This window comes from Lepisosteus platostomus, chromosome 9, assembly GCF_059453375.1.
Source record: "Lepisosteus platostomus isolate fLepPlt1 chromosome 9, fLepPlt1.hap1, whole genome shotgun sequence".
Classification (NCBI taxonomy): domain Eukaryota; kingdom Metazoa; phylum Chordata; class Actinopteri; order Semionotiformes; family Lepisosteidae; genus Lepisosteus; species Lepisosteus platostomus.
The window spans coordinates 3,811,088-3,839,011 of NC_142619.1; the positions used below are offsets into that span (position 1 = coordinate 3,811,088).

At 43.4% G+C, this 27,924-nt stretch overlaps 1 long non-coding RNA gene across 2 annotated transcripts in view; it reads right to left on the reverse strand.

The window, feature by feature from the left end:
- Positions 1 to 1,269: 1,269 nt before the first annotated feature.
- LOC148654430 (uncharacterized) overlaps positions 1,270 to 27,924 on the reverse strand; it is a 147,090-nt gene continuing 120,435 nt past the window's right edge. The window contains exons 3-4 of one of the 2 annotated variants that reach the window (XR_015941382.1): positions 17,568 to 17,649; positions 1,270 to 1,518 (exon numbers count right to left, since the gene is read on the reverse strand). This is a non-coding gene — a long non-coding RNA (uncharacterized LOC148654430). Of the gene's footprint in view, positions 1,519 to 16,639; positions 16,960 to 17,567; positions 17,650 to 27,924 lie in introns of those variants that run through there. The other variant, XR_015941381.1, reaches the window with a different exon arrangement.

The window sequence follows — 27,924 nt, forward strand, 5'->3', positions numbered from 1 at the left end:
CTTACCTCGCAAAAGCCTTGCTGGCAGGTTAATTGGCTTCTGAGAAATCTGGCCCTGTGATGGTTCTGGCCATGGTGTGAGTGTGTCTGCCCTGAAATGGGCTGGCCTCCCCTCCAGGGTGTACCCTGCCTTGCACCCGTTGCCTGCTGGGATTGCTTGCCCCTGCGTCCCTGAACTGGATAAAAAGGTCGGAAAATGGGCAGATGGATGGACGTATACTGTACAAAGCTCAGCGAGACATCCAAATGAAAAGGAAGTGCTACTGTGCAGGTTGCAGTAGACCAGAACAAAAAGAAAACAGTCCGAGAGGCTTTCCGACCTTGACGGCTTTGTTCTCTGAAGTCTCAACATGCCTCGGGCGATGCGTGGTTTAACTCACTTGCAGAACTCCCGAGCAAGCACCTGCTTGTACAAGATAGACAAGTCTTCCAATTATCAGCTTAGAACTTGAAATCAGTGGTATTTTATCCACTAATTAGAGGTTATGGAATTTACACACAAAGACAATTTGTAGACAATTTCTGCACTGTACTTTAAGTGGTTAAAAAAAAAAGTAATGGAAACTAACCAAGGTTGTGTTTGCATTTGGGAACAACGACGGTAGTTCTTGTCTTCATTCTGAATCTTTGGTCTGATCTTCCTTTCTCTTCTTTAAGCTTGTCATCATTTTCACCCTTTTACTCGCTGTTGCTCATAGCCTGTTGCAGAGAAACATGAGCCACGTACACAGCAGACTCGCTGCAAACCGGAAGATGAAACTAGAGAGTGGGAAAGGAGCACAGGAAACGTCTGATTTGCTCTTAAAGTAAATTAACTGAACTTGGCACAAGCAGGCAATAAATAATTAAAACCTATGAGCTGAACAGTTAAATGGCCACGTCTTCAGAGGGTTCGTGTTGTAGCAAGAAATACCAGACCAAATTTGACTGTAAAGAGACCAGACTTCTCCCGTGTTAAATGCTTTGTGTTTCCAGCTTTGTTTCTCTTTTTATCACAAGGGCTGAAGTGTGATGAAGTGTGTCTCAGCTGGGGAATAATACAGTCAGAATGTTATTTAATAAGAGATGTTTCATTTGTACCTTCATTTAATATGACCACTGCATTACTGACTGCAGTGGGTCTGCCTCACCAGTAAAACAAACCGCATCAAATATATTAAATATTTACCAGTTTCTTGGAGGAACATTATGCAATGTTATATTTAAGATCAACCTATCTGTTAGAGGTTACAAATTTTCCCCAGACTAAAGTTAAATGTTACACCTTTTTTAATGGATACTATTAAAGGGAGCGCTGGAGGAACATGGAGATTATAGTCACATTTAACAAAGGCAAACGTCAAGTCGGGGGTGTGTGGAATGGTGTTTGATGAATTCATCCATTTTAGAACTGCTGTGTCAAATACAGGGTCAGGGAGTGCCCGAGCCTATCCCAGCAAGCAATGGACATACGACCCTCGCCGGCACGCCGGTCCATCTCAGGGCCCACACGGACACACACCCATACCAGTGTATAACACTGCAGAAAATAAAGATGGTTTAGTGTTTTTTTTCCCATGACCCACTGGTAAATAACCCACTGAAACATGACCCACAAAAAAGCAAAATTCATAGTAATAGAGAAAAAAAAGACATGCATCACCAAGCCACTACAGAACAGGGGTTAGGGTTATGTGCCTAATACAAATTTTTACGCATATCAATCTATTTTTTAACCACTTCATCCAATTCAAGGCTGTGGGGCCCACATAAATCTTAATCTGTTCCCGCACACAATGAGTGCAAGGAACTGTATAAACTGGATGGGTTTATACACACAGTCCATCACAGGGCACAACTATCCCAGAAGCCAATTAACTTGCCTGGATGTTTCCTGTGGGAGAAAAACCCATGTGAACACAGGGAGAACATGCAAACTCCACCCAGACAGCACCCCAGGTCCGGAATTGAGCCCAAGGCCCAGTGTTGAGGGCCAGCAATGGTGACCACTGCGCCGCCCATTAATGATTATTAATAAAAAAATATTTCAGTCTTGATCACTATACTACAGTAGGAAGGAAACCTCCTGACCTGAAAATAATGTGATCTAACTCCTGATCTCTACAGAGAGAGGTTGATATGGGGACTAATAATTCATTCAGCTGTCAGGTCATTCAAGGGAACTCTTCACTGTCGGCAGCAATGTGTTTCAAGTCAACAAACAAACCCATTTCTTTTCGTGTGGTCCAAAGTGGTCTTTAAATCACCTTACAGTACGCAAACCTTCATCTTGATCTTAACCCGGAGGAACTCCAACAGCCTGACTACACCTGTGGTAACTGTCAGTCACAGAATCCATATCTTACTTAATAAAGTGGGATATCTGTGGCTGAGAGAAATCCTTGGATCTATTAACTACTAGTAACCAAGCAAGCTAAAGGAACTGAATGGTTTCCTCTCGTTTACAACCTTCCTCATGTTCTAAACACATATACTGACCCCTGACCTAATGAACTTCTCATACAGAGCAGTGTGGGATATAGAGTACTTCATATTTTGTCTCCTGGTAATGAAATTCTGTTATGTTACGCTCCGTTATGTCTTCTTCCTCATGTACATATAAGAAAATGACAGCTATGCAAGAACTATGACCTGTAATATCTATTTATAAGCTCATAAGTAAGTAATGAAAAAGGCTGAGTTTGGAAAAGAATTCAGAAGCTTTGGGTCACACGCAGTTCATTGCAGCTGTGTCTGAAATCTTTAGTGTGATTGAACGTCGAGGCATGGAGGGGGAGTCTGATGGGTGTCCTCTCATTCTCTTACGTCTGAGTGTGGAATCAGGGCTTTGGATATGTTTCTGCTGGGTTCTGCCTGTTACACATATCCCTTAGGGAGACCTGGGCATTTCTCGGTCTTGATCAGCACCAATCACGTCACTCATCAATGCATGGATGCTGTTGACTTCATCAGTTTCAGCAGCGGTAGGGAGGGTCTCAAGACAGGACTGCAAACACCCAAAGAGCCATCAACTGTAAAACTTGCTTAAAAATGCTCGCTTTGAAGCTGAAATTTAGTTGTGTTTTTTTTCCCCAGACAACTAACAATGAAAAAAAAAAGACCAGCAAAGCCATGAAGGATAACCGTACTGCAGGAAAGGTCTGTGCTGTGAGGTTGTAGGTGTCCCCAGGTCTGTATCAGATTCCCTGTTCTGCATCGGGACTTGACTGGGTGTCGACCTGGTCCCGTCAGTCAGATCCTCCCTGGGTAATGGAGTTCACGGAGTGTTTTGCTGTGGTTGACCAGCAACGGCTATGTCACGTCCAGCCAGCAGAGCGATACGGACCTCTGGAACGCACTGGCGAGCTGGATAAGACGTCAGCCCTTGTGAAAGAATGAACGAAAGTGGTCTATTCAGAGCCAATTTACCCACTTTCTCACATAACTAGATCGCACTCCTATGACAGACACGGGTTTTTGCATTGAAAGCAACTGTCCCTGTCTCCTTTACCTCTACCTCAGGAACATGTCTTCTTTAATAAAAAAAAAAACACATCATAAAATCCCGAAAGAAAATTCACTGAGCAGCACCGAATGATGTTTCTTTTTGAGAATCACAGGTTACCGTAATCGGTTTTTGAGATTGGGGGGGAATTGTTTCGTTTGACTAAATCCTAATCAAATTTGGTCTCCACCACCACCAGTGTGCACCCCCACCTGGATGATGCTCCAGTCCTCTCCCCACACACCAGCTCTGAGTGGGGAGGAGAGCAGAGGGATGGAGCCAGTTCAGAGAGGGGGGTTATTAGGAGGCCATGACTGGTAAAGGCCAGGGGGGAAATTTGGTTAGGACACCAGAGTAACACCCCTATTCTTTTTGAGCAATGTCTTGGGATTTTTGATGACCATGGATCTTAATTTGACATCTAATCTAAAGGATGGCATCTTTTTTTTTTTACAGTATAGTCTTACCATCGCAATGCCTGGGTTGGCATTAGGTCCCATATAGACCGCAGGGTGAGCGCCCCTTGCTGGCCCCACTCACACCTCTCCCAGCAGCAGCCTCAGCTTTCCCAGGAGTCTCCCCTCCAGGAACTGGGCAGGCTCACACCTGCTGAGCTCCAGTTGGCTGCCAGTGGAGAGCTGCATGGCTATATACTGTAGGTGCTATATGCTGTTCTTTTTACTCTTCTCTTTTGAGAATCAGTGTTTTTTTTAGCTAAGGAAAATTCAAATTTTCTTAGCTGTATTTCAAGACAATCATCCCTCTGTCCTAAAAACCATCACCATACAAAGCAGATCATACTGTTTCACAACTACAAGGCCGCCCCTCATTCTGTTGTCTGCTAGTGGTAGTCTTGCTCTTAACGACCGGAATTTTTAATATCCTGTTTAAAATGGCTATTGCAGTTTTTGTCTCATGTGTGCCTGACTTCAGAAGTGTGAATGAAACAATTTCAACATCTGATTTTAATTGAGGTAGTTCATTGAAAGATTTAGCCTCAGTGCTTTCGACACAGAGGTCAAAAGACTTATGTTGCATGATAAAACAGTGTCATTTCCTGTACTTTAGGGTGATTAAGCCCTGAAAGATGCATGGGCTAATTGGCTGACTCTATTGATCTTTGTTTTCTTTTACAATGTGTTAACATTTTCTATTGGTACTGATTGTTTTTCATACAATTAAAAACCCATTTTCATCCCTTCATTCCAAATCCTCCCTAAAAATCTTTCTGCATCAACAAAAGTCACAGTTTCTTTGTGTGGCATGGCTGGTAGTCATCAAGTACGAGTACCAACTGGGAGTATGCTCATTCTAACAAGGCCTGCATGGAAGCTTTGGTGATTTTGTCATGTTCACATGATACCTTTTTGCTTTTTAAAGTACCATGCTTTGCGTTCACTTGGAATAACTGGATGTGAACTCCCCAAACTTTTATAACTTTTATTTTTAAAGCTATAATTCCTTAAAATGCAAATTCAGGATCTAGCCTGAGAGAAGAACTCCTGAAACTAGCAATTTCTATTAGGGGTTGCTAATTAATAATCATATATTTATATCTTATATTAAATAAAACATTAATAATCTTAATATCTGTCTTATATGAAGAAATCTGTAACGTAGCATCAATAGAAAAGACCACTAGTTATGATTAACTGCAGGTTTTTCGAGGGTCTGATTATTCTCCTGTGTAAATGCTGAGTAACAGGACATTATGCGTTTTTAGTGTTAGTTTTATTGTTAGTTTACAAAATAAAACAAGTGACAAGAGAAAAACACAATTCAGCCCATCTAGTTTGCTCGGTTTCTTGTAACTAATTGATCTGAGGAATTAGTGACGATTGTTTCTTGAGAGAAGCCAGGCTATCATCTTAGGCAGGATGATAAAGTAGCTCCCTTTGTGAAAAGAATTGCCTCCTGTCCTTATTTTAATGCCCATCTGCTAAGTTTCCATTTGTGTTGTCATATTCATGTTTCACAGTTGATTCTAATGAATCTGTTTGGTGGAATTAATCAGTACCAAGTCTCCCTGTAGTCATCTCTGGTCAAGACTTGAACAATTAGGGTCTTTCTACCCTGTCAATGAAGAATGTTTCTTTAATCCCAGGAACATATTTGGTCTTGTTCTCTGGATGTTAACAACGCCAATAAAAATGTGGTTTTAAAAACTAATTTTTAAAAATTACAAACCGTGAGCAACTCCAGACGCCTAGATTTCTTTGAGCGGTTGGCTGTTTTTTCTCTCTCAGTCTTTAACGACTGGGTAATTAAAAAAGGGCTCGAAAACATCATGGATTGTGCAGGTCATTAGGTATCGCAACAGTGTGTGTGTTGTACGTGGTACACCTTTCATTTTGTCCTTTCGTCTAAAATTAGACAGAGTCTATTCCTCCTTATAGACAGAAAACCTAGTTCAAATCACAGTCAAAACAATTTAGTCAGGACAGCTTGAAAGCTGTTCTTCACCAAAGCTGAAGATATTATGTTCCGTCAGTTTGTTTTCAAAATGAAAAACCGGTCTGGAAGTCCAACTGCTCCCTCTCCAACTTAAAGCAATATTCAGCACAAGACAGGTCGGAGAGGACTTGGAAGCACTGAGCGCTCCTAACACTGAATTACTGCAGAGAGACATTTCACGTTTCATCTAGAAACCTCACAGAACTGAGCAGAAATGTTGCAGTGGTAGCAAAGGGCAGGAGAATGTCTGACAACATTCTTTTACTGGAGGGAGAAATGTCTACCTTAACCCCCTGTATCCTTTCCTTCACTAAAAGAGGACCAATATTCCTCCTCAAAAGCACATTTTTAAGAAATTCCCTTAATACTTCCACCAATAACACTTTCATATACTGTCGTATACGTCTTCATTAAAAAGAACTGCAATTATGTTACGCATTTCTATTTTAGCACCAGCATGCACTGTATTTGAACTGGTGAATACAAATGTCAAGTATTCAGCTTGTTTTAAGGATCTTTTTCCACACTGTCTCATTTTTGTCTCCCTTTGACTCTGGGTGTGCAGTGACCCTCTCCACATTCTACCACCCAGTTGAAAGAAGATGGGTCTGAAGGTTCTCTTTCAGTACGGCCACACGGGCTAACGTTTCTCCCTGAATTCTAACTGAAACGTAAAACAACCTAAAGCTTTCTCTCTGAAGTGTCTTGTCCAACAGATTTAGGAAAAAAAACCCAGATAACAGTTACTTCCTGAATATTAGTGTGTGCAGTTCAAAGAATATTCCCTGCATAGGTCACTATTGGAGTCTTAATTGATGTCTCGTTTATTTTTACCAGTTAATCTGAACAGAGCTATATAGGTAGTTAACAGATGGAATGTATTAAGAAGAGAAACACACTGAGCAGTTAATGCAACTATGGCGCTTGCAAAAAATACTTGATAGAGAAGCCGTCTAATTACTTGAGAGAAATGTGACATGTACCAGTTGCAGTTTGGTCATCTTCATCTTTTTTTTTTTAATTCATTAACTAAAACTATGATACCTTTTTGTGTTTTTTCCTTGTAAAAAAAAAAAAAGATCGTCCCCCGAGACTACCTGATGGGAAAGCAGAAAAAACGAGCTCCACACTTAGTTAAAGGGCTCTCTTGTGTGTTCGCGATTTTATATCCCTCGTAAAACTTGTATAAAAAAAGGGCAGGCCAATAAAAAAAAAACACAATATACAGGCCTGCTCAAATAAAAATAGCATGCAGTCTCTGAACTTCTCACGGGTTTCCACGGACTCAGTTTATTTCCACTCACTAGTTGCATAATTCAAATGTATTGAGATCCAGAAGACAGACAAAACAGAATAATATATACTGCACCTCAAAAAAAGATTGTGTACACCATTGATTCCAAGTGCGCTCAATATAGCACTGAAACGCAGAAGCAAAGATTGTTTTGATTTTGTGCACGGAAATAACCTCTACTGTAACTCATAAACGGGCGTTCTAGAACGTAACATCAAAAGGAATAACTACCTAGTTCAGATACGACACCCTTTCAATCATTTTTGGATCCAAGAATCGACTGCCATCGTCTTTGCAATGCGCTGGCCTTTCGATATCATCCACTGAAGCAGAGACACGAGCTGGTCGCACATTTCCACTGCTGAAAAGTGTCGAGAACCAATGGTTCTGATGGCGAATTTGTATTTTTGGCCAGGCAAAAATAAATTTACTTACAGGTAGTGCCATCCAACATTGCAGAGCAGGGGGAATCTATACATCTTAAGTATAAATTTTATTCCTTCAAGCTTCTGTACCGTTGGACGAAATCGAGCACTTTAGCTCTGATTCTTTTGGATGTTTAGCTAGCCTGGTATTAATAGCAAACATACTGGCAGGCTTTGTACAATGGAAGGCATATCTAAATCTGGTTTTATGGCTTAATCTAATACAGGTTAATAACAAAATCTGTTTTGTCTTAATCCCCCTGTCCTAATTAGTGCTCAGATAAAAGACTGATTCCCTGCCTCTTTAAGGCTGTTTTCCTGACCAGGTTTGTTTGTGGCGGTGGCTCTGTTGAGTCCAGATCCAGCTCTACACTGTATCTTTATTTTGTGATATCAAGATTCCCATTAATTGAGAACCATATAACATTTTCAGGAGCATGAAACAGTTCAAAAGGTAAAAAAACTAAATGCACACAGCTGTGTGTTTTCTGTATACAGCATAGGCTGGGTTTTGTAGCGGCACTTTTTTATATGCTTTTTAACTTTATTTTAAAGCTTCGCTGCAAATTATCTCCTGTTAAATCCAGCATCTGTTTTAATTTTGGAGGTCTGAATGTTTCCCTTATCGGCCTCGTTTTACAGTAACTGTGTTTTGGAACTAAAGAACATATCAGTCAGCCTTTTCTAAATGTCACGATAATTATATCAGAAATATTTGGATTTAATCGCAAAAGTGCTTTGAAACAAATGTGCAATATGTCACACTCACTACAAAATTGCACACAGCTTACTCTTAGGTTTATGTGTTCTTAATCATGATTTCTTTCAAATGTCCTCCAACACAATTATCTGTAAAGTGGAGGGTTCTTAGGTTTAACAAAGTACAGCTTGTTATTGTATAATTGTAATTGTATGTACTTTGTGTATATTATTCATACACGTATATATTATACATTGTTAAATGGAATATGTATGTTAATGTAAGTTATAAATATTTACGTACAATAGGTGTATATTCAACCAAGTTTGAAAAAACAGTGCCAATGAAAAAGAGCCTTGAGGTGTCCACCTTCAACATGGAAATTGCACTTTATATAGTACTGGTTTGTTTTAGAATGAACATGTTTCCCTTCTTCCTGAGAAACTAGACAATAGTGAGAAATAAAAAGGAAAATGATTGCAAATGCTGTAAACCCAATGCTGAGAGGGTAAGTCTAACGATACAAGCTGTATACCTGTGAAACATGCTTTGTGCCAGCTTCTCTTTCCTCTCTGAGAGCCTGAACAAGCATGTACCTTATTTCTACCTTTTAATTTGCCACACATGCCTGTAGTTTCTACTTAGAAGTGCATTTAAAACCAAGAACAGAGGGCACTTCTTTACACAAAGGGTGGTGTAAGCGTGGAACAAGTCACCCTGCTATATTGTTATAGCTGATACCCTGACGTCTTTCAAGAAATGGCTGGATTAGATCTTTCAGTCAGGACAGAACACACGTCTTTACACAAAGAGGGGGTGAGAGTGTGGAACAAGCTACCCAGCCACGATGTTGAGCCTGTCTCAAGAAACAGCCAGATGAACTCCTTGCATCAATTAAATTGCAAAAAGAAAAGATGGGCTGAAAGGCTTCCTATCATTTGAAATCCATTCTTGTGTTGCAGCGATAAATGTTGCAGAGTTCTTCAACTTTGTGCGGCTGTCTGGCCTGAAAGCAGTGACTGTCCAAGTCAACGTGAGTCTGTCATGGTGACTATAAATGCCAAATTAATTAAAACATGTCCAAACTAAACTAAAACCAAAAACAATCAATATCCAAAGACCTGTCTCTTTGCTATTTCTAACAATATAAATTCATAAATAGAATGATCATTTCTTTTGATGCTTTGTGTACATTTCTTTGTACGAGTCACAGTGTCACGCAATTTTTCACAATTATATCAGATTTATTATTGAATACTTCTTTACTTTTTGTGCAAGTCATCGCACTACGGCGTCAGTGGGGGCTTCAAAAATGTGTTCCCCCCCCCCCCAATCTGTGATCCTGTGAACCATGACAAAGTATATGAATTAGAACAAAAGTATATCTTTTCTGAGACGGCTTTAGGAATATCGGAGTCTATGGTGGTGAAGTGGTCAGCATTGCTACCAAGCAGCACTACGGCCCTGGGTTCAATTCCTCTGGAGCTGTCTGGGTGGAGTTTGCATGTTCTTCTCAAGTTTGCATTGGGAAGTCCAAGGACCTAAAACTCCAAAATTGGTTTCTGGCCCTGGTGTGTGTGTGTGTGTGTGTGTGTGTGTGTGTGTGTGTGTGTGTGTGTGTGTGTGTGTGTGTGTGTGTGTGTGTGGTCACTGCAATGGACTGGTGGCCCATTTAGCCTGTATCCCACCTTGTGCCTGTTGATGGTGGGGATAGGCTCTGGCTCTCCATTCCCAAAAAATTGGAAGAAGTAGTCAGAAAACAGATGGACGAAGACTCCTACTCCTTACTCCTTTGTTAAGGTGTCCAGTCCTTCCACAAAGTCAGGAAGGTCTTAACTTCAAGCAACTTTCATACTCGAGCTTCTCTCTTTCTAAGACATGAGGAACAAAAAAAACTGTAATAGCAGTTAAGTGATTGGGAGCTTTGACTTTGTTTTCCCAGTCCTATTAAAAAATTAAATCAAACCTCAAACTTACCTTTCAAACGGAAGGGGAGGGGGGGTAATAATTTATTAAGATGCCTCCCGTCTGCAAGCCCACAACGGCGAGGCTGAGACAGTCGGGTCCCTGGAGCCCAACAGCGGCACACTTTTCTTGGAAGTCAGCTGGGATCTTCCCGCAAGCATGAGATCAGTCTTAATAATAATAACAACAATTGCTTACACTTATATAGCGCTTTTCTGGACACTCCACTCAAAGCGCTTTACAGGTAATGGGGATCCCCTCCACCACCACCAGTGTGCAGCCCCACCTGGATGATGCAACGGCAGCCATAGTGCGCCAGAACGCTCACCACACATCAGCTCTCAGTGGGGAGGAGAGCAGAGTAATGTAGCCAATTCATAGAGGGAGATTATTAGGAGGCCATGATTGATTGGTAAGGGCCAATTGGAAATTTGGCCAGGACACCAGGGTTACACCCCTACTCTTTTCGAGAAACGCCCTGGGATTTTTAATGACCACAGAGAGTCAGGACCTCGGTTTTACGTCTCATCCGAAGGACGGCGCCTGTTTACAGTATAGTGTCCCCGTCACTATACTGGGGCATTAGGACCCACATGGACCACAGGGTGAGCGCCCCCTGCTGGCCCCACTAACACCTCTCCCAGCAGCAACCTTAGTTTTTCCCAGGAGGTCTCCCATCCAGGTACTGACCAGGCTCACACCTGCTGAGCTTCAGTGGGGTTGCCAGTTGTGAGTTGCAGGGTGATATGGCTGCTGGCTGCTTCTGTGGAGTCTTCCTTCTCCATTCCCTCTTTTTCTTATCATGTTGTCAATGATGCCGGGGCTCAAGAGTAAAAAATAACTCTGGCTTACCTGCGAGGGGGCTGCTGCTGACTGCCGCGGAAACACTGGCGTTTTTCAGAGGCGCACCGAAACGGAGGCAGGGAGCCGCGGAAGATCAGCTTAAAACCCCAAAACGGGGTCCAAAAAGGTCCAGACAACACACAAAGGTGAGAGGGCTGGGCTGCTGAGTGACAGCACCAGGAAAACTGCCGGCTGGCAGTCGAGCTGGGTCTTCCCTTCCAATCCTCTCTATTCGAGCGTAGGTTTTGGTTTCACACCTCTCCAGTTCTCCCAGTGTCCTTCGCCCCTGCTCCCTGCCTCCTCCCACCCACGCGGCCTTTCGTTCTCCCTGGCTTTTTCAGCCAATGGTTTACCCTCTCTCCCTTCTATAGCCAGCAGCCATATCACCCTGCAACTCCCAGTTGGCATCCCCCACTGGAGCCCAGCAGGTGTGAGCCTGGCCAGTACCTGGAGGGGAGACTCCTGGGAAAGCTGAGGCTGCTGCTGGGAGAGGTGTTAGTGGGGCCAGCAGGGCGCTCACCCTGCGGTCTGTGTGGATCCCTCATGCCCCAGTATAGTGACGGGGACACTAGACTGTAAACAGGCACCGTCCTTTGGATGACACGTAAAACCGAGGTCCTGACTCTCTGTGGTCATTAAAAATCACAGGGTGTTTCTCGAAAAGAGTGGGGGTGTAACCCTGGCGTCCTGGCTAAATTTCCCATTGGCCCTCACCATATCATGGCCTCCTTATAACCCCCCTCTATGAATTGGCTTCATTACTCTGCTCTCCTCACCACTGAGAGCTGGTGTGTGGGGAGCGTTCTGGCGCACTATGGCTGCCGTTGCATCATCCAGGTGGGGCTGCACACTGGTGGTGGTGGAGGGGATCCCCATTACCTGTAAAGCACTTTGAGGGGAGTTTCCAGAAAGGCAATGTATAAGTGTAAGCAATTATTATTAATATAATCCTCTCTATTCAAGCGTGGTTTCACACCTCTCCAGTTCTCCCAGTGTCGATACTCCTTCTCCCCTGCCTCCTCCCCCCCGCGCTGTCTTTCATTCTCCCTGGCTTTTTCAGCCAATGGTTTCCCCTCTCTCCCTCACGCCTGAAGAAGGCTGCACAGCCCGTTTTCCCATTTCACTCGTCTCTAGCTCAGCTCAGCCCATCACACCTGTGAAGCACAGGGGCGGGGCGGTGGCTCTGTGGCTCAGGACCTGCGCCTGTGGCTGGAAGGTTGCCGGTTCGAAACCCACGGCCGGCAGAGGAATCCTACTCCGTTGGGCCCCTGAGCGAGGCCCTTCACCCCAGCTGCTCCAGGGGTGCTGTGTAAATGGCCGACCCTGCGCTCTGACCCCCAGCTTCTCTTCCTGTCTGTGTGTCTCATGGAGAGCTAGCTGGGGTCTGTGAAAAGACACATTCCTAATGCAAGAAATTATATCTGGCCAATAAAGTGATCTGATCTGATCTTCCATCCTGTGCTTCATAGGTGTGATGGGCTGAGCTGTACCCTGTAAAGAGTGTAATGGAGCAGCTGTCTCTCTGAGCTGTCCTTGTTGGCTTTGGCCAACAAAAGAAGGACAGTCATCAACATTCGACTACAGAGGGATCCGATTCCAATTAGGTTTTGACAGTTTAAAGCAGCAAAGCGCATGGTAGGGGGTGTCTCATGGTGAGATCATTCTCTTCGCGAGAACAGTCCTTTGGCTACTTTTAAAAGATGGTATCAAAGACAGCCCCTGAGAGTCCACTCACGTTTTACTTGCCCTAGGAACAGGTACTGCGTAAAGGTTTTTCCCCACAGTTCGGGAACCGGATATTTTGAGATGTGTGAGGGGAAGGGGGAAAAGCATGGTGCACTCTTCTGAAGAGTGAGAGTTTGCCCGTAGGGTAAGGAAAGGATCGCTCTCGGGCAGATGAAGTAACTTCAGCCACAAGTTCAGGTTTGGACAAGAGAGAAAACTAGGATGGCCATATGGATTCTGGGCCAGAGTGCAGTGGGTTGCTGATTATATAACAGGGATGATCCAGCCTAGAAATTCCCTGTACGGTTATATTCTGCTTGGGAACACCAGCAGTGCAATGACCCCAGCATTGGGTGATGTCCACAAGGGGGCTTCCAATGAAGAAGGGTCTACCGCAATTAGTTTCTTTTCTAATGTACTGTAAGGCCCTTCCCAGTTACCAAGACAACAGGATTGTAGTACTGATTATGATGCAGACTGAACAATACGATGAAGATGTCACCCCTTCTCTACCCCAGATGCCTTTATCGCAGGCCCACTGCAATAAATACACCATATACTCCTGGAGTATGCTGTGCTAAAGCTCTTTTGTGTGTATGCAAGTTCTGTGTAAGATTTTTTAAATGCGATTGGTGTGACTCTGCTGTTCAGCCATTTGCAGCTCCCTATCAGTTATGATTTTATACAGTAGTTACTCTCAGTCTTCAGACATTTGCTCATAGGTCCAACTGGAACCCAAAAAAAAGCATTGTTTTATGAGGCTGGGTGGTGACGGAGTCACCCAGAATTTACACCTGGTTGTGCTCATTTGCAGAAACTGGAAAAAGAAGGTCCAGATCCCAGTTCAGTAAAAAAGCATTTCTCAGCTTCAGAACTTCAAGCCCTTATCCCCCCCTCATCTGTTATGTGAATTGCCCCTTTTAGTATGTTTCAGGCATGTGTTGCATTGTATTTGCCGATTTAATTTTAAATTCTGGTTTCAGGCATACTGTACATAAAAAATAATGTATGACAAACAATTTACCCCCTGCTCCCAGGAGCCATCTTCAACGCGTGTTGCATTTTCACTTGAGACATAGCGGTCAGGCAGACATTCACAAATTCCCTGGGAGTGCCCGTTTTTCTCACGACATCGTGCAAATAAAAAGGAGAGGCAGAAGCTGGTTATCGGGCACGGGCAAATCCGATTTCTCCCGTGTTTTTTTTTCCTGGGAAAGCCGTAGTGATATTGGGGGTTCCATACTGCACATGGAGAGCACAGTAGTATGAGGATTCTGGGAAACTAGCATGAGTGTTTTGCCTGGCGTCATGTCTTCACAGTATTTTTTGCTCATGTACAAAATGTACTGTACACAGATGCAGTGTCAAACCCAGGTGTTTCTGAATAAATCAAAAGCCAGTAGAGAGGAGGAAGGGTTCGAGGTGCTGTGAGGACTGGGAACAGTAAATATTATATCTTTACCAGAGGTGGCTGACCTCATCTGTCATAGGCAGAGGCCAATTGACTTTAAAATCCTCATGCTCACCTATAAGACTCTACATGGCCTGGCACCTCAATACCTGTCTGAACTATTATCGCCCTACTCCCCACCTCGCAACCTCCTCTCTTCAAATTCTGCCCTCCTTACTGTCCCCCAAGCCCGTCTACATTGTATGGGCGACAGGGCCTTCTCCTGCTATGCCCCCAAGCTCTGGAACTCTTTGCCCAAGGATATCAGAGAGTCACCTTCTCTAAACTCCTTCAAATCCAGACTCAAAACCTTCTTCTTCAGAAAAGCCTTTACTTAACTGGTTCCATTCTTCACCCCTCTGCTCTTCTTAGTACCACCTTCCACGGTCTCCTCTTTTGTTATTGTTGTAATTGTAATTGTGTCTTATCTTTTGAATTCTTCTTATTTATTGTTGTTGTCTTCTTATTTATTTTTGTCATCCTGTAAAGCGCTTTGAGAAGCCACCTTTAAAGGCGCTATATAAAATAACGTTTATTATTATTATTATTATTATTATTATAATTGAACCTCATGCTAGAGTTCCTAATCCACTACAATATCTTTTACTTTGCCGTCACAAAAATGAAACCGAAAAAGCTCAGTCATTCAACGTACGATGTTCATGGGATTCATTCTGCCCTGCTCTAGGGCAGTTTTTACTTTTCACTTTTCTCCACTGTCAGCAGAATGCTGAGATTCCGCAATGATCACCACTTAACCCTCATTCTTCTGTAGTGGAAATCCTCAAAGAGGAACAGGCTCTTTTTAGCTCCACGAATGTGGACTGCACAAAACAGCAGATGGTTTCTTCAAAACATTGCATCTGACAAAAGACGAAGCATTTAGGATTCGTATTGTCCCTCATACAGTACAGTACGTGCCATTGGATGGCAGTAGCCATTCAGGGCTACACCATCTCCAGAAATACTTGAACACAGTAAAAGTGAACCAGTCCCCTCCCACCCTACACACACCCTGACGTGCCACAGCCACAACTGCCCACAGAAAGTTCTCGCCATCTTCCAGAAGGAACAGAAAACTCATCTCCTTGTGAAAGACCTGACCCCAAACACCAAGAACTCTCCTTAGCACCGTGCTACAGCCTAGATCTTTATGCTGTGCTTTCTTTATCATCAATTCGCTGTTGTTTTACATCACCGTTTTATAGACTCTTTGCGTCTTGCCTTGATTGAATTTTAGGTCACGTTCGATAAAAGCCAAAGCTGTTTTGTAAATGTAAGTGTAAAGAGTCCTGAATTGGGTTAGATCCTAATGAATGTGACAAAAGGAGGAAATATGTCATCTAGTGATCTAAGGCATTGCTTTAAGAGTGTACATAGTGAGACAGGAGGGAGATATGTGAAGGGATGTCTTGAGTTCGATTTATACACATAGGTGAGCTGAGGTGTGTGAGATTAGAATTTATCGTCCATCCTGAACTTCTGTTTTAAGAGCCATTGTTGGGGAAATATTTACAGCGCATTGTGCACATTAACTATTCCAATAATTCCAAAATCTAAATGCGGTACTATACATGATTCAGTAATTAACACTGAATTTGAAGAATTATTCATGATTCACTGACCGACACATACTGTACAGTCAGTGCAGTGAAATATGACAAAAACAGCATTTCCTGTGATGAGCAGGAGGCTACAAGTCCTGCTGGGACTGACAAATCCTAGCAGTTTGACATTTCAATCCCGATTATGCCTTTTTTGTAACTTTTCTTTAGACTGAGACAGATCATTTACAGCTACTCATGCTGACAGTCAATATCACTAACATTGACCACTTAGTCTGGTCTTGTTGACAACTGGAATTTGAGAGAACTGTTTATATGGGGGTGGCCATAAGTGTTTTCGGCTATACAGCTTTTAAAATATCTGAGTAATGAAAATAGACTATATAGACCATGTAGCCTGAATAAATTAAACTATGGACTCAGGAAGCTGGGAATAGCACAGAGATTCTTTCCCATAGGTTTTTCTGTATGGAAAAAAAGTCACTGCTTTTCCCATTAATTTGTTGACACTGTTTCAGCCTAAACCAGCCCTTGTAATCATGTTTTCTGGCTGACATACAAGTCCAAATTGAAAGCTATGGGATGTCCAGCAGAGGAATGCTCTATGCAAATATCACAGGTCCCAATTTACAAAAATCTGTCTACGTTTAAGTGGGCAGAACATCCTGCTGACAAATCCTTCCACAGATGGGGAGTCTCTGAAAACCCATGACTAATTTGACAAGGCTGCGAGGGTTAGCTTATAGTACCTTACCGGTTCTTTTTATTATAGTATATTTACATGTAATTTTACAGTATATCATGTGGTTGAAATCCTTTGTGAAAGCAATAGGTAAAACACAGTCTCTGCCAAAGCATAAGAACTGGATACATTTACTGGACAGAGCATCTATTCCTGTGCCTGAAACGGTGATTTTACGCCAAGGAAGGGACTGAAGAGACCATTTACTGCCCAGATCCATCCATCCATCCATTTTGTAACTGCTTCATCCAATTCAGGGCTGCTGGGGAGCCAGAGTGCACCCCAGCAGGCAATGGGTACAGTGCAGGGTACGCTGTGGATGGGATACCAGTTCATTGCAGGGCCGACACACACAGACAGAGGTTCCTGACACAGACACTTATATTCTCTCTGAGCCACACACCCACAAAAGCAAACAAACCAGCACAGACAGTTCTGAGGCACAGCTGTTCTGCTACAGCAATGTTTGTAGGATGCAAGCACGTTGCACAAAACTGCAGACGCTGATGTTTCTCATTTATGCGGAGGCAAGAGAAATGCTTTTGAATCTATTTTTTCTTCTTTCATTTGTTGTGCTTCAATTACCCAAATGCCCGCTAGCGAATAGGCAACCTTCTTGAACTGATAGGGTGCACTGGCGCCATCCTGTCACTTTGCACTCTCAGGACACATACGAACAGCGCTAATTACCTCCTATCATACCAATTAGAGAGATTGTTTTTATTAAGACAAGGAGTCTAGCATGTCTCTATGCAATAATCTAGGCCACGGGCTATAAAAAGAACTAGCAAAAATTCATCTCATAAAAACTGGAACACTTATACCGAACAATTCTCCAGATTTCCCATCCTACTGGGATTTCCAGGCTTTAAAAATGAGTGGTGCTCTTTACTGAAATGTCATTACTTATCATGATTTTACCTTTTACGGGTCCTCAAGCCTTTTCACAGCGTCCGTCTCGGTACCTGCTTCAGCCGCGCTGTCCCTCTTGGCATCACAAGTCCTGAGGAACACAAGCAAGTGTGAGTCTTTTCTCCTGCCCCATGCCTTTCACTCACCAGCTCACTCCAAGAGAAATCAACATCAGAATGTACTTTACTGTCCACATGCAGTGGAAATTTTCCTTTGGTCTCACTGAGACAGCAAGAAAAGCAGTATATACTGTATACAGAGCACATAACACATCCAGTGAATTTTACAGAATACAAAACACATAATATAAATAATACCATTCTATGCAATACAGTACAAAAACGTAAGATTCAAGATTGACATGCAGATTATACTGTACGTGTTGTCAATGTAAGGCTTTGAAGGGACTCATTCATCAGAGATTAAGAGTAACAGCACTCGAATGAATGACTTTTTAAATGGGTTTTTGTAACCTTGGGTACTCTGAAATGCAGTCTGGAACGTATTTTTTCAAAATGGCAGTGGAGTGGTTTCGATACATCCATTTCCTATTAGCACTGCTTTCCTGTAAACCTTCCTAGTACAGATGTGGCTCAGCTGGTTCTGTTTCTCACCAATAATTTTGCTGCTTGGCTCCACCAATGACAGCAAGATTCCCACACCAAGTGGCAATGTTAAAGCTCACTCTCTACCAGCTTGGTATAGGCCAGCTCTAGGAGGTGTTTGCTTACGTCAAACATTTCGCAACCTTCTTGATTTCACCCGCCTGACAACTCCTTACCCCACCCCCCCTTGTTGCCCAACAAGATTCAACCCCGGCAAAGGACCCCAGATCGGCCTTAATAGGAAAAAAAAATGGTCCTCAGCTCAAATTGAGTCTGCGTGTTCCTTTTTTGTTTTTACGAGGTAGTAAAAATAACTTTGTCTCGACAGCGCTGACAAAAAAAACCCCAACCTGTGCTGTACTTGTTAAACGACTTAACGACTTGTGAGTGAAATTCACGCCTGCAGTGACCTCCTTGAACTGACAGGGTGTGCTGGTGCCCTCCTGCCCCTTGCACTCTCAGGACACGTACTGTACGAAGAGCACTAAAACCTCCTTTCCTTGTGTTACTTTCGTGCAAGCTGTAAATTGTAATTGTGTAATTTATTGTATCCTTATGTTAATCTAATCCCTCTAAATTCCTGTCCTTCTGCTCTTCTATCCCTCTTAACGAGCTCGCAGACAAAGCATTTCATTGCCGACAACACCCCTGTGCGCTGTACTGTTCGTGCCCCGATGAATAAACCCTTGATTGATGGACTGAATAGGAATTGTAGCACAGTGGTTAGCATTGCTGACTCGCAGTGCTGTGGTCCCCGAGTTCAATTTCTTGGGTGCTCTGTGGGGAGTTTGCATGTTCTCCTCTAGCTCCCACGTTTCCTCCAAGTGCTCTGGTCTCCTCCCACACTCCAAAAACATGCTGGTGGGTTGATCGGATTCTGGGAAAACTTGCCCAGGTGTGAGGGTGTGTGTTTGTGTCTGTCTGTGCCCTAAGAAGTAGCAACGTCCCATCCAGGGTGTACCCTGCCTTGCACCCATTGCTTGCTGGGATAGACACTGGGCCCCCTGCGACACTGTATTAGGTAAAGCAGTTAGGACATGGATGGATGGAAGTGTCAGGTGAACAAAGGGGGCCTGTTTTCTTCCCCTGTTCAAGTGACTGACATTTCAACAAGAGAGCAGTTCACACATTCTTTGGTTTCATAAAGCCACTGTGATTCCAAATCAAACCAGATCACCCAGCGACATATAATTAATTAAGCTATTAATGACAAAAAGAAAGAAATCAACACAGCAATTGTGTTTTGTCATTTACAGTATGGCAATATCGTTACAGAAGTTAGACAGTAAATAGAAATTGGAGTATGACTAGAGATTAAAAAGTTAAAAGTTTTCATTAAAGTTCTAAACTCTTTCAATGAGTTTTTGCCATTTCATGTTTTCCCTTTCAGAGACCTGTCCTTATTTGTTCTACTTTTTCCAATTTCTCCAATCGTCAACACCACACACAATGACATGCTTAAAAGGAGAGGGAAATACCGAAGTACTCTGGTGCCAGACGTCATGGCTGTCCAAAGTCAATATTGAACAGGGAAAGATCTGAAGCATCAGGGTTCTGACGTAATGTGGCCTGTTTTTCCAAAGAGCTGACCAAAGATTCCAACAGTAGAAACAGTCAAGTAAAATCACAATTACTGAAGAAATCTAGCATTTCCCTCATCATTATTAGGTATCCATCCATTTTTAACCACTTCTTGTTTCTGGGGGGGTCACAGGGGAGCCAGAGCCTATCCCAGCAAGCAATGGGGGCAAGGCAGGATACACCCTGGATGGGACACCAGTCACACATGGAGAATATAAACTCCACACAAATAGCACCCTAGAATTTGAACTGCAGGGCTCCAGTGCTTTGAGGCAGCAATGCTAACCACTGAGCAGCCCTGTTCGGTCATATTCAGATTCCAGTTTAAACCAGTATAAGCCTAATCAGAATGAAAGCAATACATTTGAGTATTTCCCAAATACAGCCAACATAAGAAATATTACAGCATCAGATCATGGTGCAACACACACTCACTAAATCAATGTTAGCCATCATTCAAGGCCTTCCTATTAAGAAGCATGTACTGTAGAGAACAAAGGCGCAGAGAATTAAACTAGAGCTTGTGACATTAATCAATATATTTGAAGATCCACGTCCCCAGTTTAAATAAACCTGCACAAATGTAGATTTCCCAGGCAGTGCCTTGTTATTAAAAAAAACGACCATTAGTTAGTATGTGCCTGTCAAAGTAGGAAGCTCAGCATGACTCTTTTGTGCTAATAGTATGCAAGTTGCTGACACCTACTGAGAAGAAAAAACAACAAAATCCTTCAGGCCCCGTCGATCCGTAAGAAAACATACAGCCGTTTCAAAAAGGTACGTATTTTTGGCAACACAATAGTACAGACACCGCTCCATTTTCTAAAGTTATTTGTGTATACTGACACAAACCTGGCCCACTTCCCTAGTCATGGCAAAAGAACAACTTTACAGGAAAAATAGGAGTTTTGTGTCACCATAAAAAAAAACAGCTCCTAAAAATACCCACCTATCCATTTTCTAACCACTTCTTCCAATTCAGGGTCACAGGGGAGCCAGAGTGTATCCCAACAAGCAACAGGCCTCAGTCAGGTACACCCTGGACACCAGTCTCCATAACAGGGCAGTCAGACACACGCACCAGGACACCCAGAGGAAACCCATGAGAACCCAGAAGGAACATGCAGACTCAACACAGACAGCACCCCAGAAATTGAACCCAGGGCCCCAGCACTGCGAGCCACCATTCTGCACTAGACCCTCATAATAGTATTTTATATAAATATATACTGTAGTATATAAAAAATACCACAGTTTATGCTGTATATGAAATGTAGCCTAAGTCATTGTATGACTATTTTCTTGCTAGCTTCATTGTCCTAAACAAGTTAGGTCCAGAAGTGTTAAGGGATTGATTATCTAATGAAGTGATCTCATGGAACAAAACCCAGCAGCTCTGGGGGACCCCAGTGCCAGAATTATGAACCCCTGATTTAAACTGTATATATTATCTCTGAGAGAGAAATTGTGTTTTTGCATCATGCAAAATAACATGCTTAAGAGTAATGTCAAGGTAATGTTACTGCAGATTACTTTTCTGATCCTCTCTTCAAAAAAAAAAATAGGGAAAAAGACAAGTTGACAAGTCAAACAGAACTGTACAGAACTAGCCATTCTATCTCAGATCAAGTAGAGAACATTGTGTGCGATACAGAGACGCAAGTCATCATGGGAGCTGCAGTTGTGGTTTAATTTTCTGCTGCAAAAGTGTCAGACCATCACATCCAGTCTTGTAAAAACAGGGAGGAAAATGGTTCCAGTAACCCTCCAATGCTGACCCCTGACCTCTGACCCCACATAGTATGTTATCAGTTCTGTGTATCACTAAGGTGTTATTTTCAGCGTATGTACAGTATAAGTTCAAGAACACAAAAGAAGGAGAGCATAAATTGAAATTGCATGCAGTTCAAACCCATCTTTGATGTTTTCACATTTTTGTCAATTTCAACTAATAAACAAAATACCAACTGTATAACAAATGCTCAAACATTCTCTTGTCACCATCCCTGTTCCATCTTTGGACTCTTTGCAACCCAAACACTGGAAAATATTGGAAATTGTGCCTCTTTAAGGAAAAGAGTCCAACCAAGTGTGTGCCTCAGGATTGAATTACTTAAAAAAGAGAAGGGGTGGGTGTGTCCTGTGATCTGTATTTCCAACTTTAAGAGGTCTTGCTTTCTGTTGAAAAGCTCGAAGCATTAGGATTTAACCTCTAGATCTCACTTTGGAACTTCAAAGTACCCAACTCAACTCTTCCTGGTCTTTATTCTGTGCAGATCAAAGTCCCCCGAAATTTACAGACGAATAAATGGGGGATGCAACAGGCCAAGTCAGTTGTCCTGTTCCTAAGAATTTTGTCATCGAATCCTTTTTTTTTCTGATGCAGACAATACAATTTGTCTGCCAACACAAACACACAGCCAGTGCCTAAACAGCGTATGCTTTCATTTAATTGCTGCTGATCATCATAATACCTTGAGGCATAAAGAACTGGAATAAACAAATCTCCGAGAGCAGGAATTAACCAATTAAGACCACGCACAGAAACCGTAAACGGTTCATTCGTCATGCGACGGGACCGCAGGGGTCCCTCCACGTTTCCAGACAAAGCCATCACCCAGAGCTCAGCAATGGGTACGATTTCCAAGTGCAGTTTCATTAGAGTTTATTTTTACTTTCTGCTTGTGAGAAAAACGACTAGGAGACAACTCTCCCATGGGTTTCAGGATGCCCTCATCCTGGGTTAGGGACTTGGCACAAGTTGCTGTTATTGCAGGCACGCAGCCATAGACTAAGTGCTCTTTTTTTAATGTCCCAGAGGGCATTCTGTTCTAAAGTGATGGGAACAGACAAGCCGACACCTGCAACAGCTTGCTCGGTTGGCAGCGTGCGTTAAAGTTGAGATCAGCAGGGCCTGTGCCTCTTCCGAAGGCCAGCATCCCAACTCAGTCAGCTTTAAACAACACCTTCTCCAGCTCCGTGAAGTTGTCCCCCCCCCGCCACCCCCACACACTCGAAAAGCCCACGAGACTCCGTTCGTAAGTGCTCCGTTTGTGCCAGTTTGCGCCGTCGAAATTAGCGCCTGAGCTGCTTTCGTTGCCAAAATCTGGCGGCTTGTTTTTTCAGAAAAAGTAAAGGCACTGTATCTGGGGAATGGAAGAGGCTCAGACGCTACACACACCAGCACCAACGGAGTCAAAACAAACAAGACTGGCTTGGTTCGCCCGCTCCAAGCTCAGATGAGAAGAGGGTGGGTGATGTCACATCAATGAAAAAAGAAGAGTAGACAGTAGAAAGTAGTAGACAAATACTATTTTCAACAGTGCAAACGGAGTACGTGGCTGGTTTTTCATTGTTTGTAGGAGGTCCGACGTCATAGGGCGCTATGAGGACATTCATAGAGCGCCTTCCCTTTTCCCCAGCCTGATGAAAAGGCAAGGCACCAAAGAAGTGCTCTAGCCATATGCTTCAAGGCTGAACATCGGGTAGCACCAGTAGAAGGGGTTTATGGGTATCTATAGCCCTTTCATGCAGAGCAGACATCTTTAAACAGCCCAGAGTCACCCTACGTAACAGAACCAGGGCCGTCTCAAAGGGGGGAGGGCGGCCCAATCTCCAATCCCCCTTCCCACACGCATAAAAATATAAATACATGTTTAAATATTTTAATGACGCGACGCACAAAACTCTTATTTTACCTCCGGACGAGATCTAAAGTCAGTGGGAGAGCGGGGGCTTTATTCAGAACTGGAGGTGGCCTGTCACTATGTCACGGGCCATCAGCTGCCAGCTAAAAGCGATGGCGGCAGAGCTAGACTAGCCCGGGAAAAAAAAAAAGTGAGCTGGTGAAAAATACTACAGAAAAGACCAGGGAAGCAGAAGAGGGAGGATGCAAATGCGGGCCTTAAAGGGGGATGTGGAAAGGTTCGTGGTAAAAACCAGGAGCGAAGGAGAAAAGGACACGGGTGGGGAGACCTCGACGACGATCACGACGACGACGAGGGTGCTGGCATTGAGACGCCTGAAGGCACCGATAGTGTGAGCAGCAGTTCTGTGCGTCGGTTTGCGCAGGCCAATTAGGGAGCTATTGCATCACCTGAACGCTGCTCCCTGCCGCCACCGCTACACACAAGAACAAGATCCCCCGCCCACCCCTTGAGACTGCCCTGAGCAGAACAGAGATTCTCGTTATGAACGGAGGCAGGGCATTTGGCTCACACTAATCAAACCTCTCGATAGTTTGCTTCCGTTTAGGAGTCACTCGGCAGTTTTGGCAGGTAGCCACCTCGAGATTTGCGCAATTCCATCCGAATACTGCATTTCTCAGTACAAGCCTATGTCTGGCTTTCCTAAAGGCTGTTGGAGGTGTACTGTACTGTGAGTCACTGCCTAATGTTATCATTATACCACATCAAAGAATGGTAATGATGGAAAACATTTCTGGAACATTTACCGACAAGTTCAAAGCAAATCGGTCGGTATCAACCAAGTGTAGTTTATATTTCCAGATTCCACTACATTTTTTTTTGTCATGGCTATTTTAAGATTGTTCCTTCCCATATAATATATTTGGGGAGCTCGGTGACATCTGTGTCCCATCCAGTGCTTCTGTCTCGCTGGGAAGTTCTGCATGCCAATGTCATTTTTTCTGGCTTTGGAGTGAATACCATAGGGCTTTGTCAAACAGTTGCCTGTTATTTTTATTTCTAACCAAGATTCATAAAGTGATCTGAACACACTTGAAGAGGAAAAACATTAAGGCCATTCTCTACGATACAAGAGAGCACAGTCCGGTATTTCTTTGTTTTGTGTGTTGCAGTTCAAACGGGACTAACACGTACACACTTCCTCTTATGGAAGGTGTTAAGAACTTAATATCAAGTATGTTTTGATGGGCAGCTGCCAAAGATGCTTGTTAACATGCCCCTGAGTCACCATCTATCACCCTGTGCACGTCGAGAACCTTTCTCGTGCGTGTCCTTCAGATGAGATATGAAAGGTGCTCTTGCCAGTGACCGTGCAGAAGCACTTGTTAGTGTCACAATTTGTCACCTGTTCCTTTAACTCGGAGTCTGGCTGAGGAAAGGATAGTGCTGGTCAGAGATCAGCTCTGTCACAACTCCCCCCCTCCCTTCCATCACCTGTGAGGAATGAGCCAGGGAGGCAGCTACAGAGGTGATGTTGGGGTAAAGGAAGGGGAACTGGAATGGATGAGCACAGCACCTTGTTCAGTCAGGGAGCTTTGATACACAGGAAGGAGAACTGCTACATTAGAATTGGACCTCTCGTGTGGCCTGAGTTAAAGTGTCTATTAGGAATTAACAATTAGTTGTTTATTGAAATGTTTTGGCTACTTATTTCTAAAACCTGCTCTATTTATTTATTAGGTTTACAATTCCACTCGCTTATCTGGACACTAAGAACTCGTATGCGAGAATAATGTTTGTGGACTACAGTTCAGCATTCAATTCCATCATACCCAGTCAACTGGTGACAAAGCTCAGGGGATTAGGTCTGTGCAACTCTGTCTGCAACTGGCTGCTGGGCTTTCTTATCGAGAGAACACAGGTGGTGCGGATAGGCAATAAAACATCAACATCACTCACCCTGAGCACTGGAACCCCACAAGGCTGCTGTCTGAGTCCAAGGTTGTACTCCCTATTTACTCACGACTGCACAGCAAAACACAGCAACAACCGCATCATTAAGTTTGCAGATGACACCACTATAATAGGACTGATCAGTGATGATGACGAGTCCACTTACAGGGATGAAGTTGTACAGCTGCTTAGGTGGTGTCATAGCAAACACCTGGACTTTGAAAACGAAAGAGCTAATAGTGGACTTTCGGAGACACAGGCCATACACTCACAGCCCACTCAGTATTGATGGAACGGAAGTGGAAACAGTCACCAGCTTTAGGTTTTTGGGAATTCACATCTCTAAAGATCTAACCTGGACTGTGAACATTGACTATCATGAAGAAGGCTCAGCAGCGGCTTTATTTCTTGAGGTGCCTCAAGCGATGGGGGATGCCAATACATGTGTTGGTGAACTTCTACCGCTGCACCATCGAGAGCATCCTCACCAACGGGATCACCGTGTGGTATGGCAACACCTCTTCGCGAGAAAGAAAGGCACTGCAGAGAATGGTCAATATGGCCCAGAAGATCATCGGCTGCGGTCTCACCGAGATAAAACAGCTCTATGAGGACCGCTGCCATGGTAGAATTCTGGCCATCACAGAGGACAGTCACCACCCCGGGCATGAGCTCTTCACCCCACTGCCCTCAGGAAAGAGATATGAGAGCATACGGACACTTACCACTAGATTCTTCAATAGCTTCTATCCACAAGCAGTGAGACTGGCGAACACATTTAGCCATCCCCCTCGGACCACACCTACACCATCACCATCTACCTCTTTATGATTTCTTATCTATTACACATCTCCAGTGATTGTTTACACGTCTGTATTGTTCACATTCAAACTGTCTACATGTTTACTTGCACATTGTCTATCGTTTGTTTGCACTTTGTTTTGTTTTACAATCGAGAGACTTTCTGTAAGTAAGAATTCCATTGTACCAGTACCGGTCACATATGGCAATAAAGTTCAAGTTCAAGTTATGTGTATGCATCTCACACCCTGTGTGGGACTTCCCTGTGCACACCACTCATACACCCTAACCACCACCCCATCTACGCCCCTACAGCAGCTCAAAGCTGGGCGTTACACTGAACTGGTCCCTTTTCCGAGTTTTGCTTTAATTATGCTAATGACTTAGAGCCATATAACTTATAAATACAGCTGGATATATTTCACTTTGGAGATGTAGAGATGTTGATACATTAAATGAATGAACTCGTGGCTTGATTTAAGCAATTCCTTGTTTGCTAGCCTCCCTTCTGCTAAAATCAGAATCCACGGATTTGTTCAAAACTCATCCGCAGAACTACTTTCTCACACCAGAAATTCTCTCCATGTTCCTACACTGGTTTTGATGGGAATGGTCAAATCAACTTTACGACGGCGTTATCAATAAACAAAGACCTTTCTGATCAAGGTGTTTTGTACAGTCAGATGCCTGCGCTATATGCTTCATATGTACGTTTAATAAAAATTGCAAAACTAAAAAAACTAACCTAAAATATTGGAAAACAGTTGCAAGTTTAATCAGTTCTAAATCCCGTTTATAGAACTGCACTCCGAGAGACGAGACAGACTGCACCCCAGAGCCCTTTCAACTTTAAGCCGAAAACGACGTTTTTATCTGAACATGCTTTTAATCTGCGTAGTTTTTTTCTTGCACGTCAGTAAATGTTATATCGTTTTGGTTTTTATGGGGAGCAGAGCTCCGGGACGAATACCCGTCTATAAGAAAAAAAAAAGAACGTCTTGCAATTAACATAAAATCGATTCGTGTGAACAAATCACTAAGGAACGACGAACAAAAGGTGATGCAAATGATTTTTTGTTGCAGTCTCGGCACATAATCATAGTTATTTTTTTTTCCTTTAGAGACTACGGGATTATTTTGATTAGCTGTGGATTAACTGTGTATATCAGCCTTTCCTGACCACATGCGCCGCGCTACGGGTGTTCGGCAGCGAGTCCGGTCAGAGAGGTATTAACATGACGGGGAGAGAAGTTTAGGTCTGCTACACCTGTGTTCGATCATTCTCATTATAAAAGGGTTGAGCACACAGACGGTAACGTTTAGATGAAAGGTAGATTAGCTGAGTTTAGACTGGGGGGGGGAGGGAGACATTCATTCCTCGTAGTTTAAAAGGGAGACGCGGGTTAGCTCTAGCGTAGGTTGAAAAAGAAAAACGCCTGGTAAGTTGTTTCTGAAGGGCGAGGTAAAAAGTGCTTTTCTCCGACTGTTTAAGGTTCGCTTTACAGGGGAATCTGGTGAGGCAAAAGAAAGTTAAGAACCAGGTCAGAAGTAGGAGCTTTTTATATTTTTGACTAGGGACAAAGAACGTTTTTTTGTGGCTTGTTTGGAATCCTGCTTCCAGCTACATAGGTGGGACAGGTTTGGCTTAACCTGCTTGGTTAACTGGCACTGTCCTGGTCACAGGACAAGGAGGCTCGAACCCCATTCAGAGAGGAGAGTGAACTCAGGGGCAGCTACAAGACAGAGACAGGGTGGAGGGGGGGAACTTGAGAGGAATGC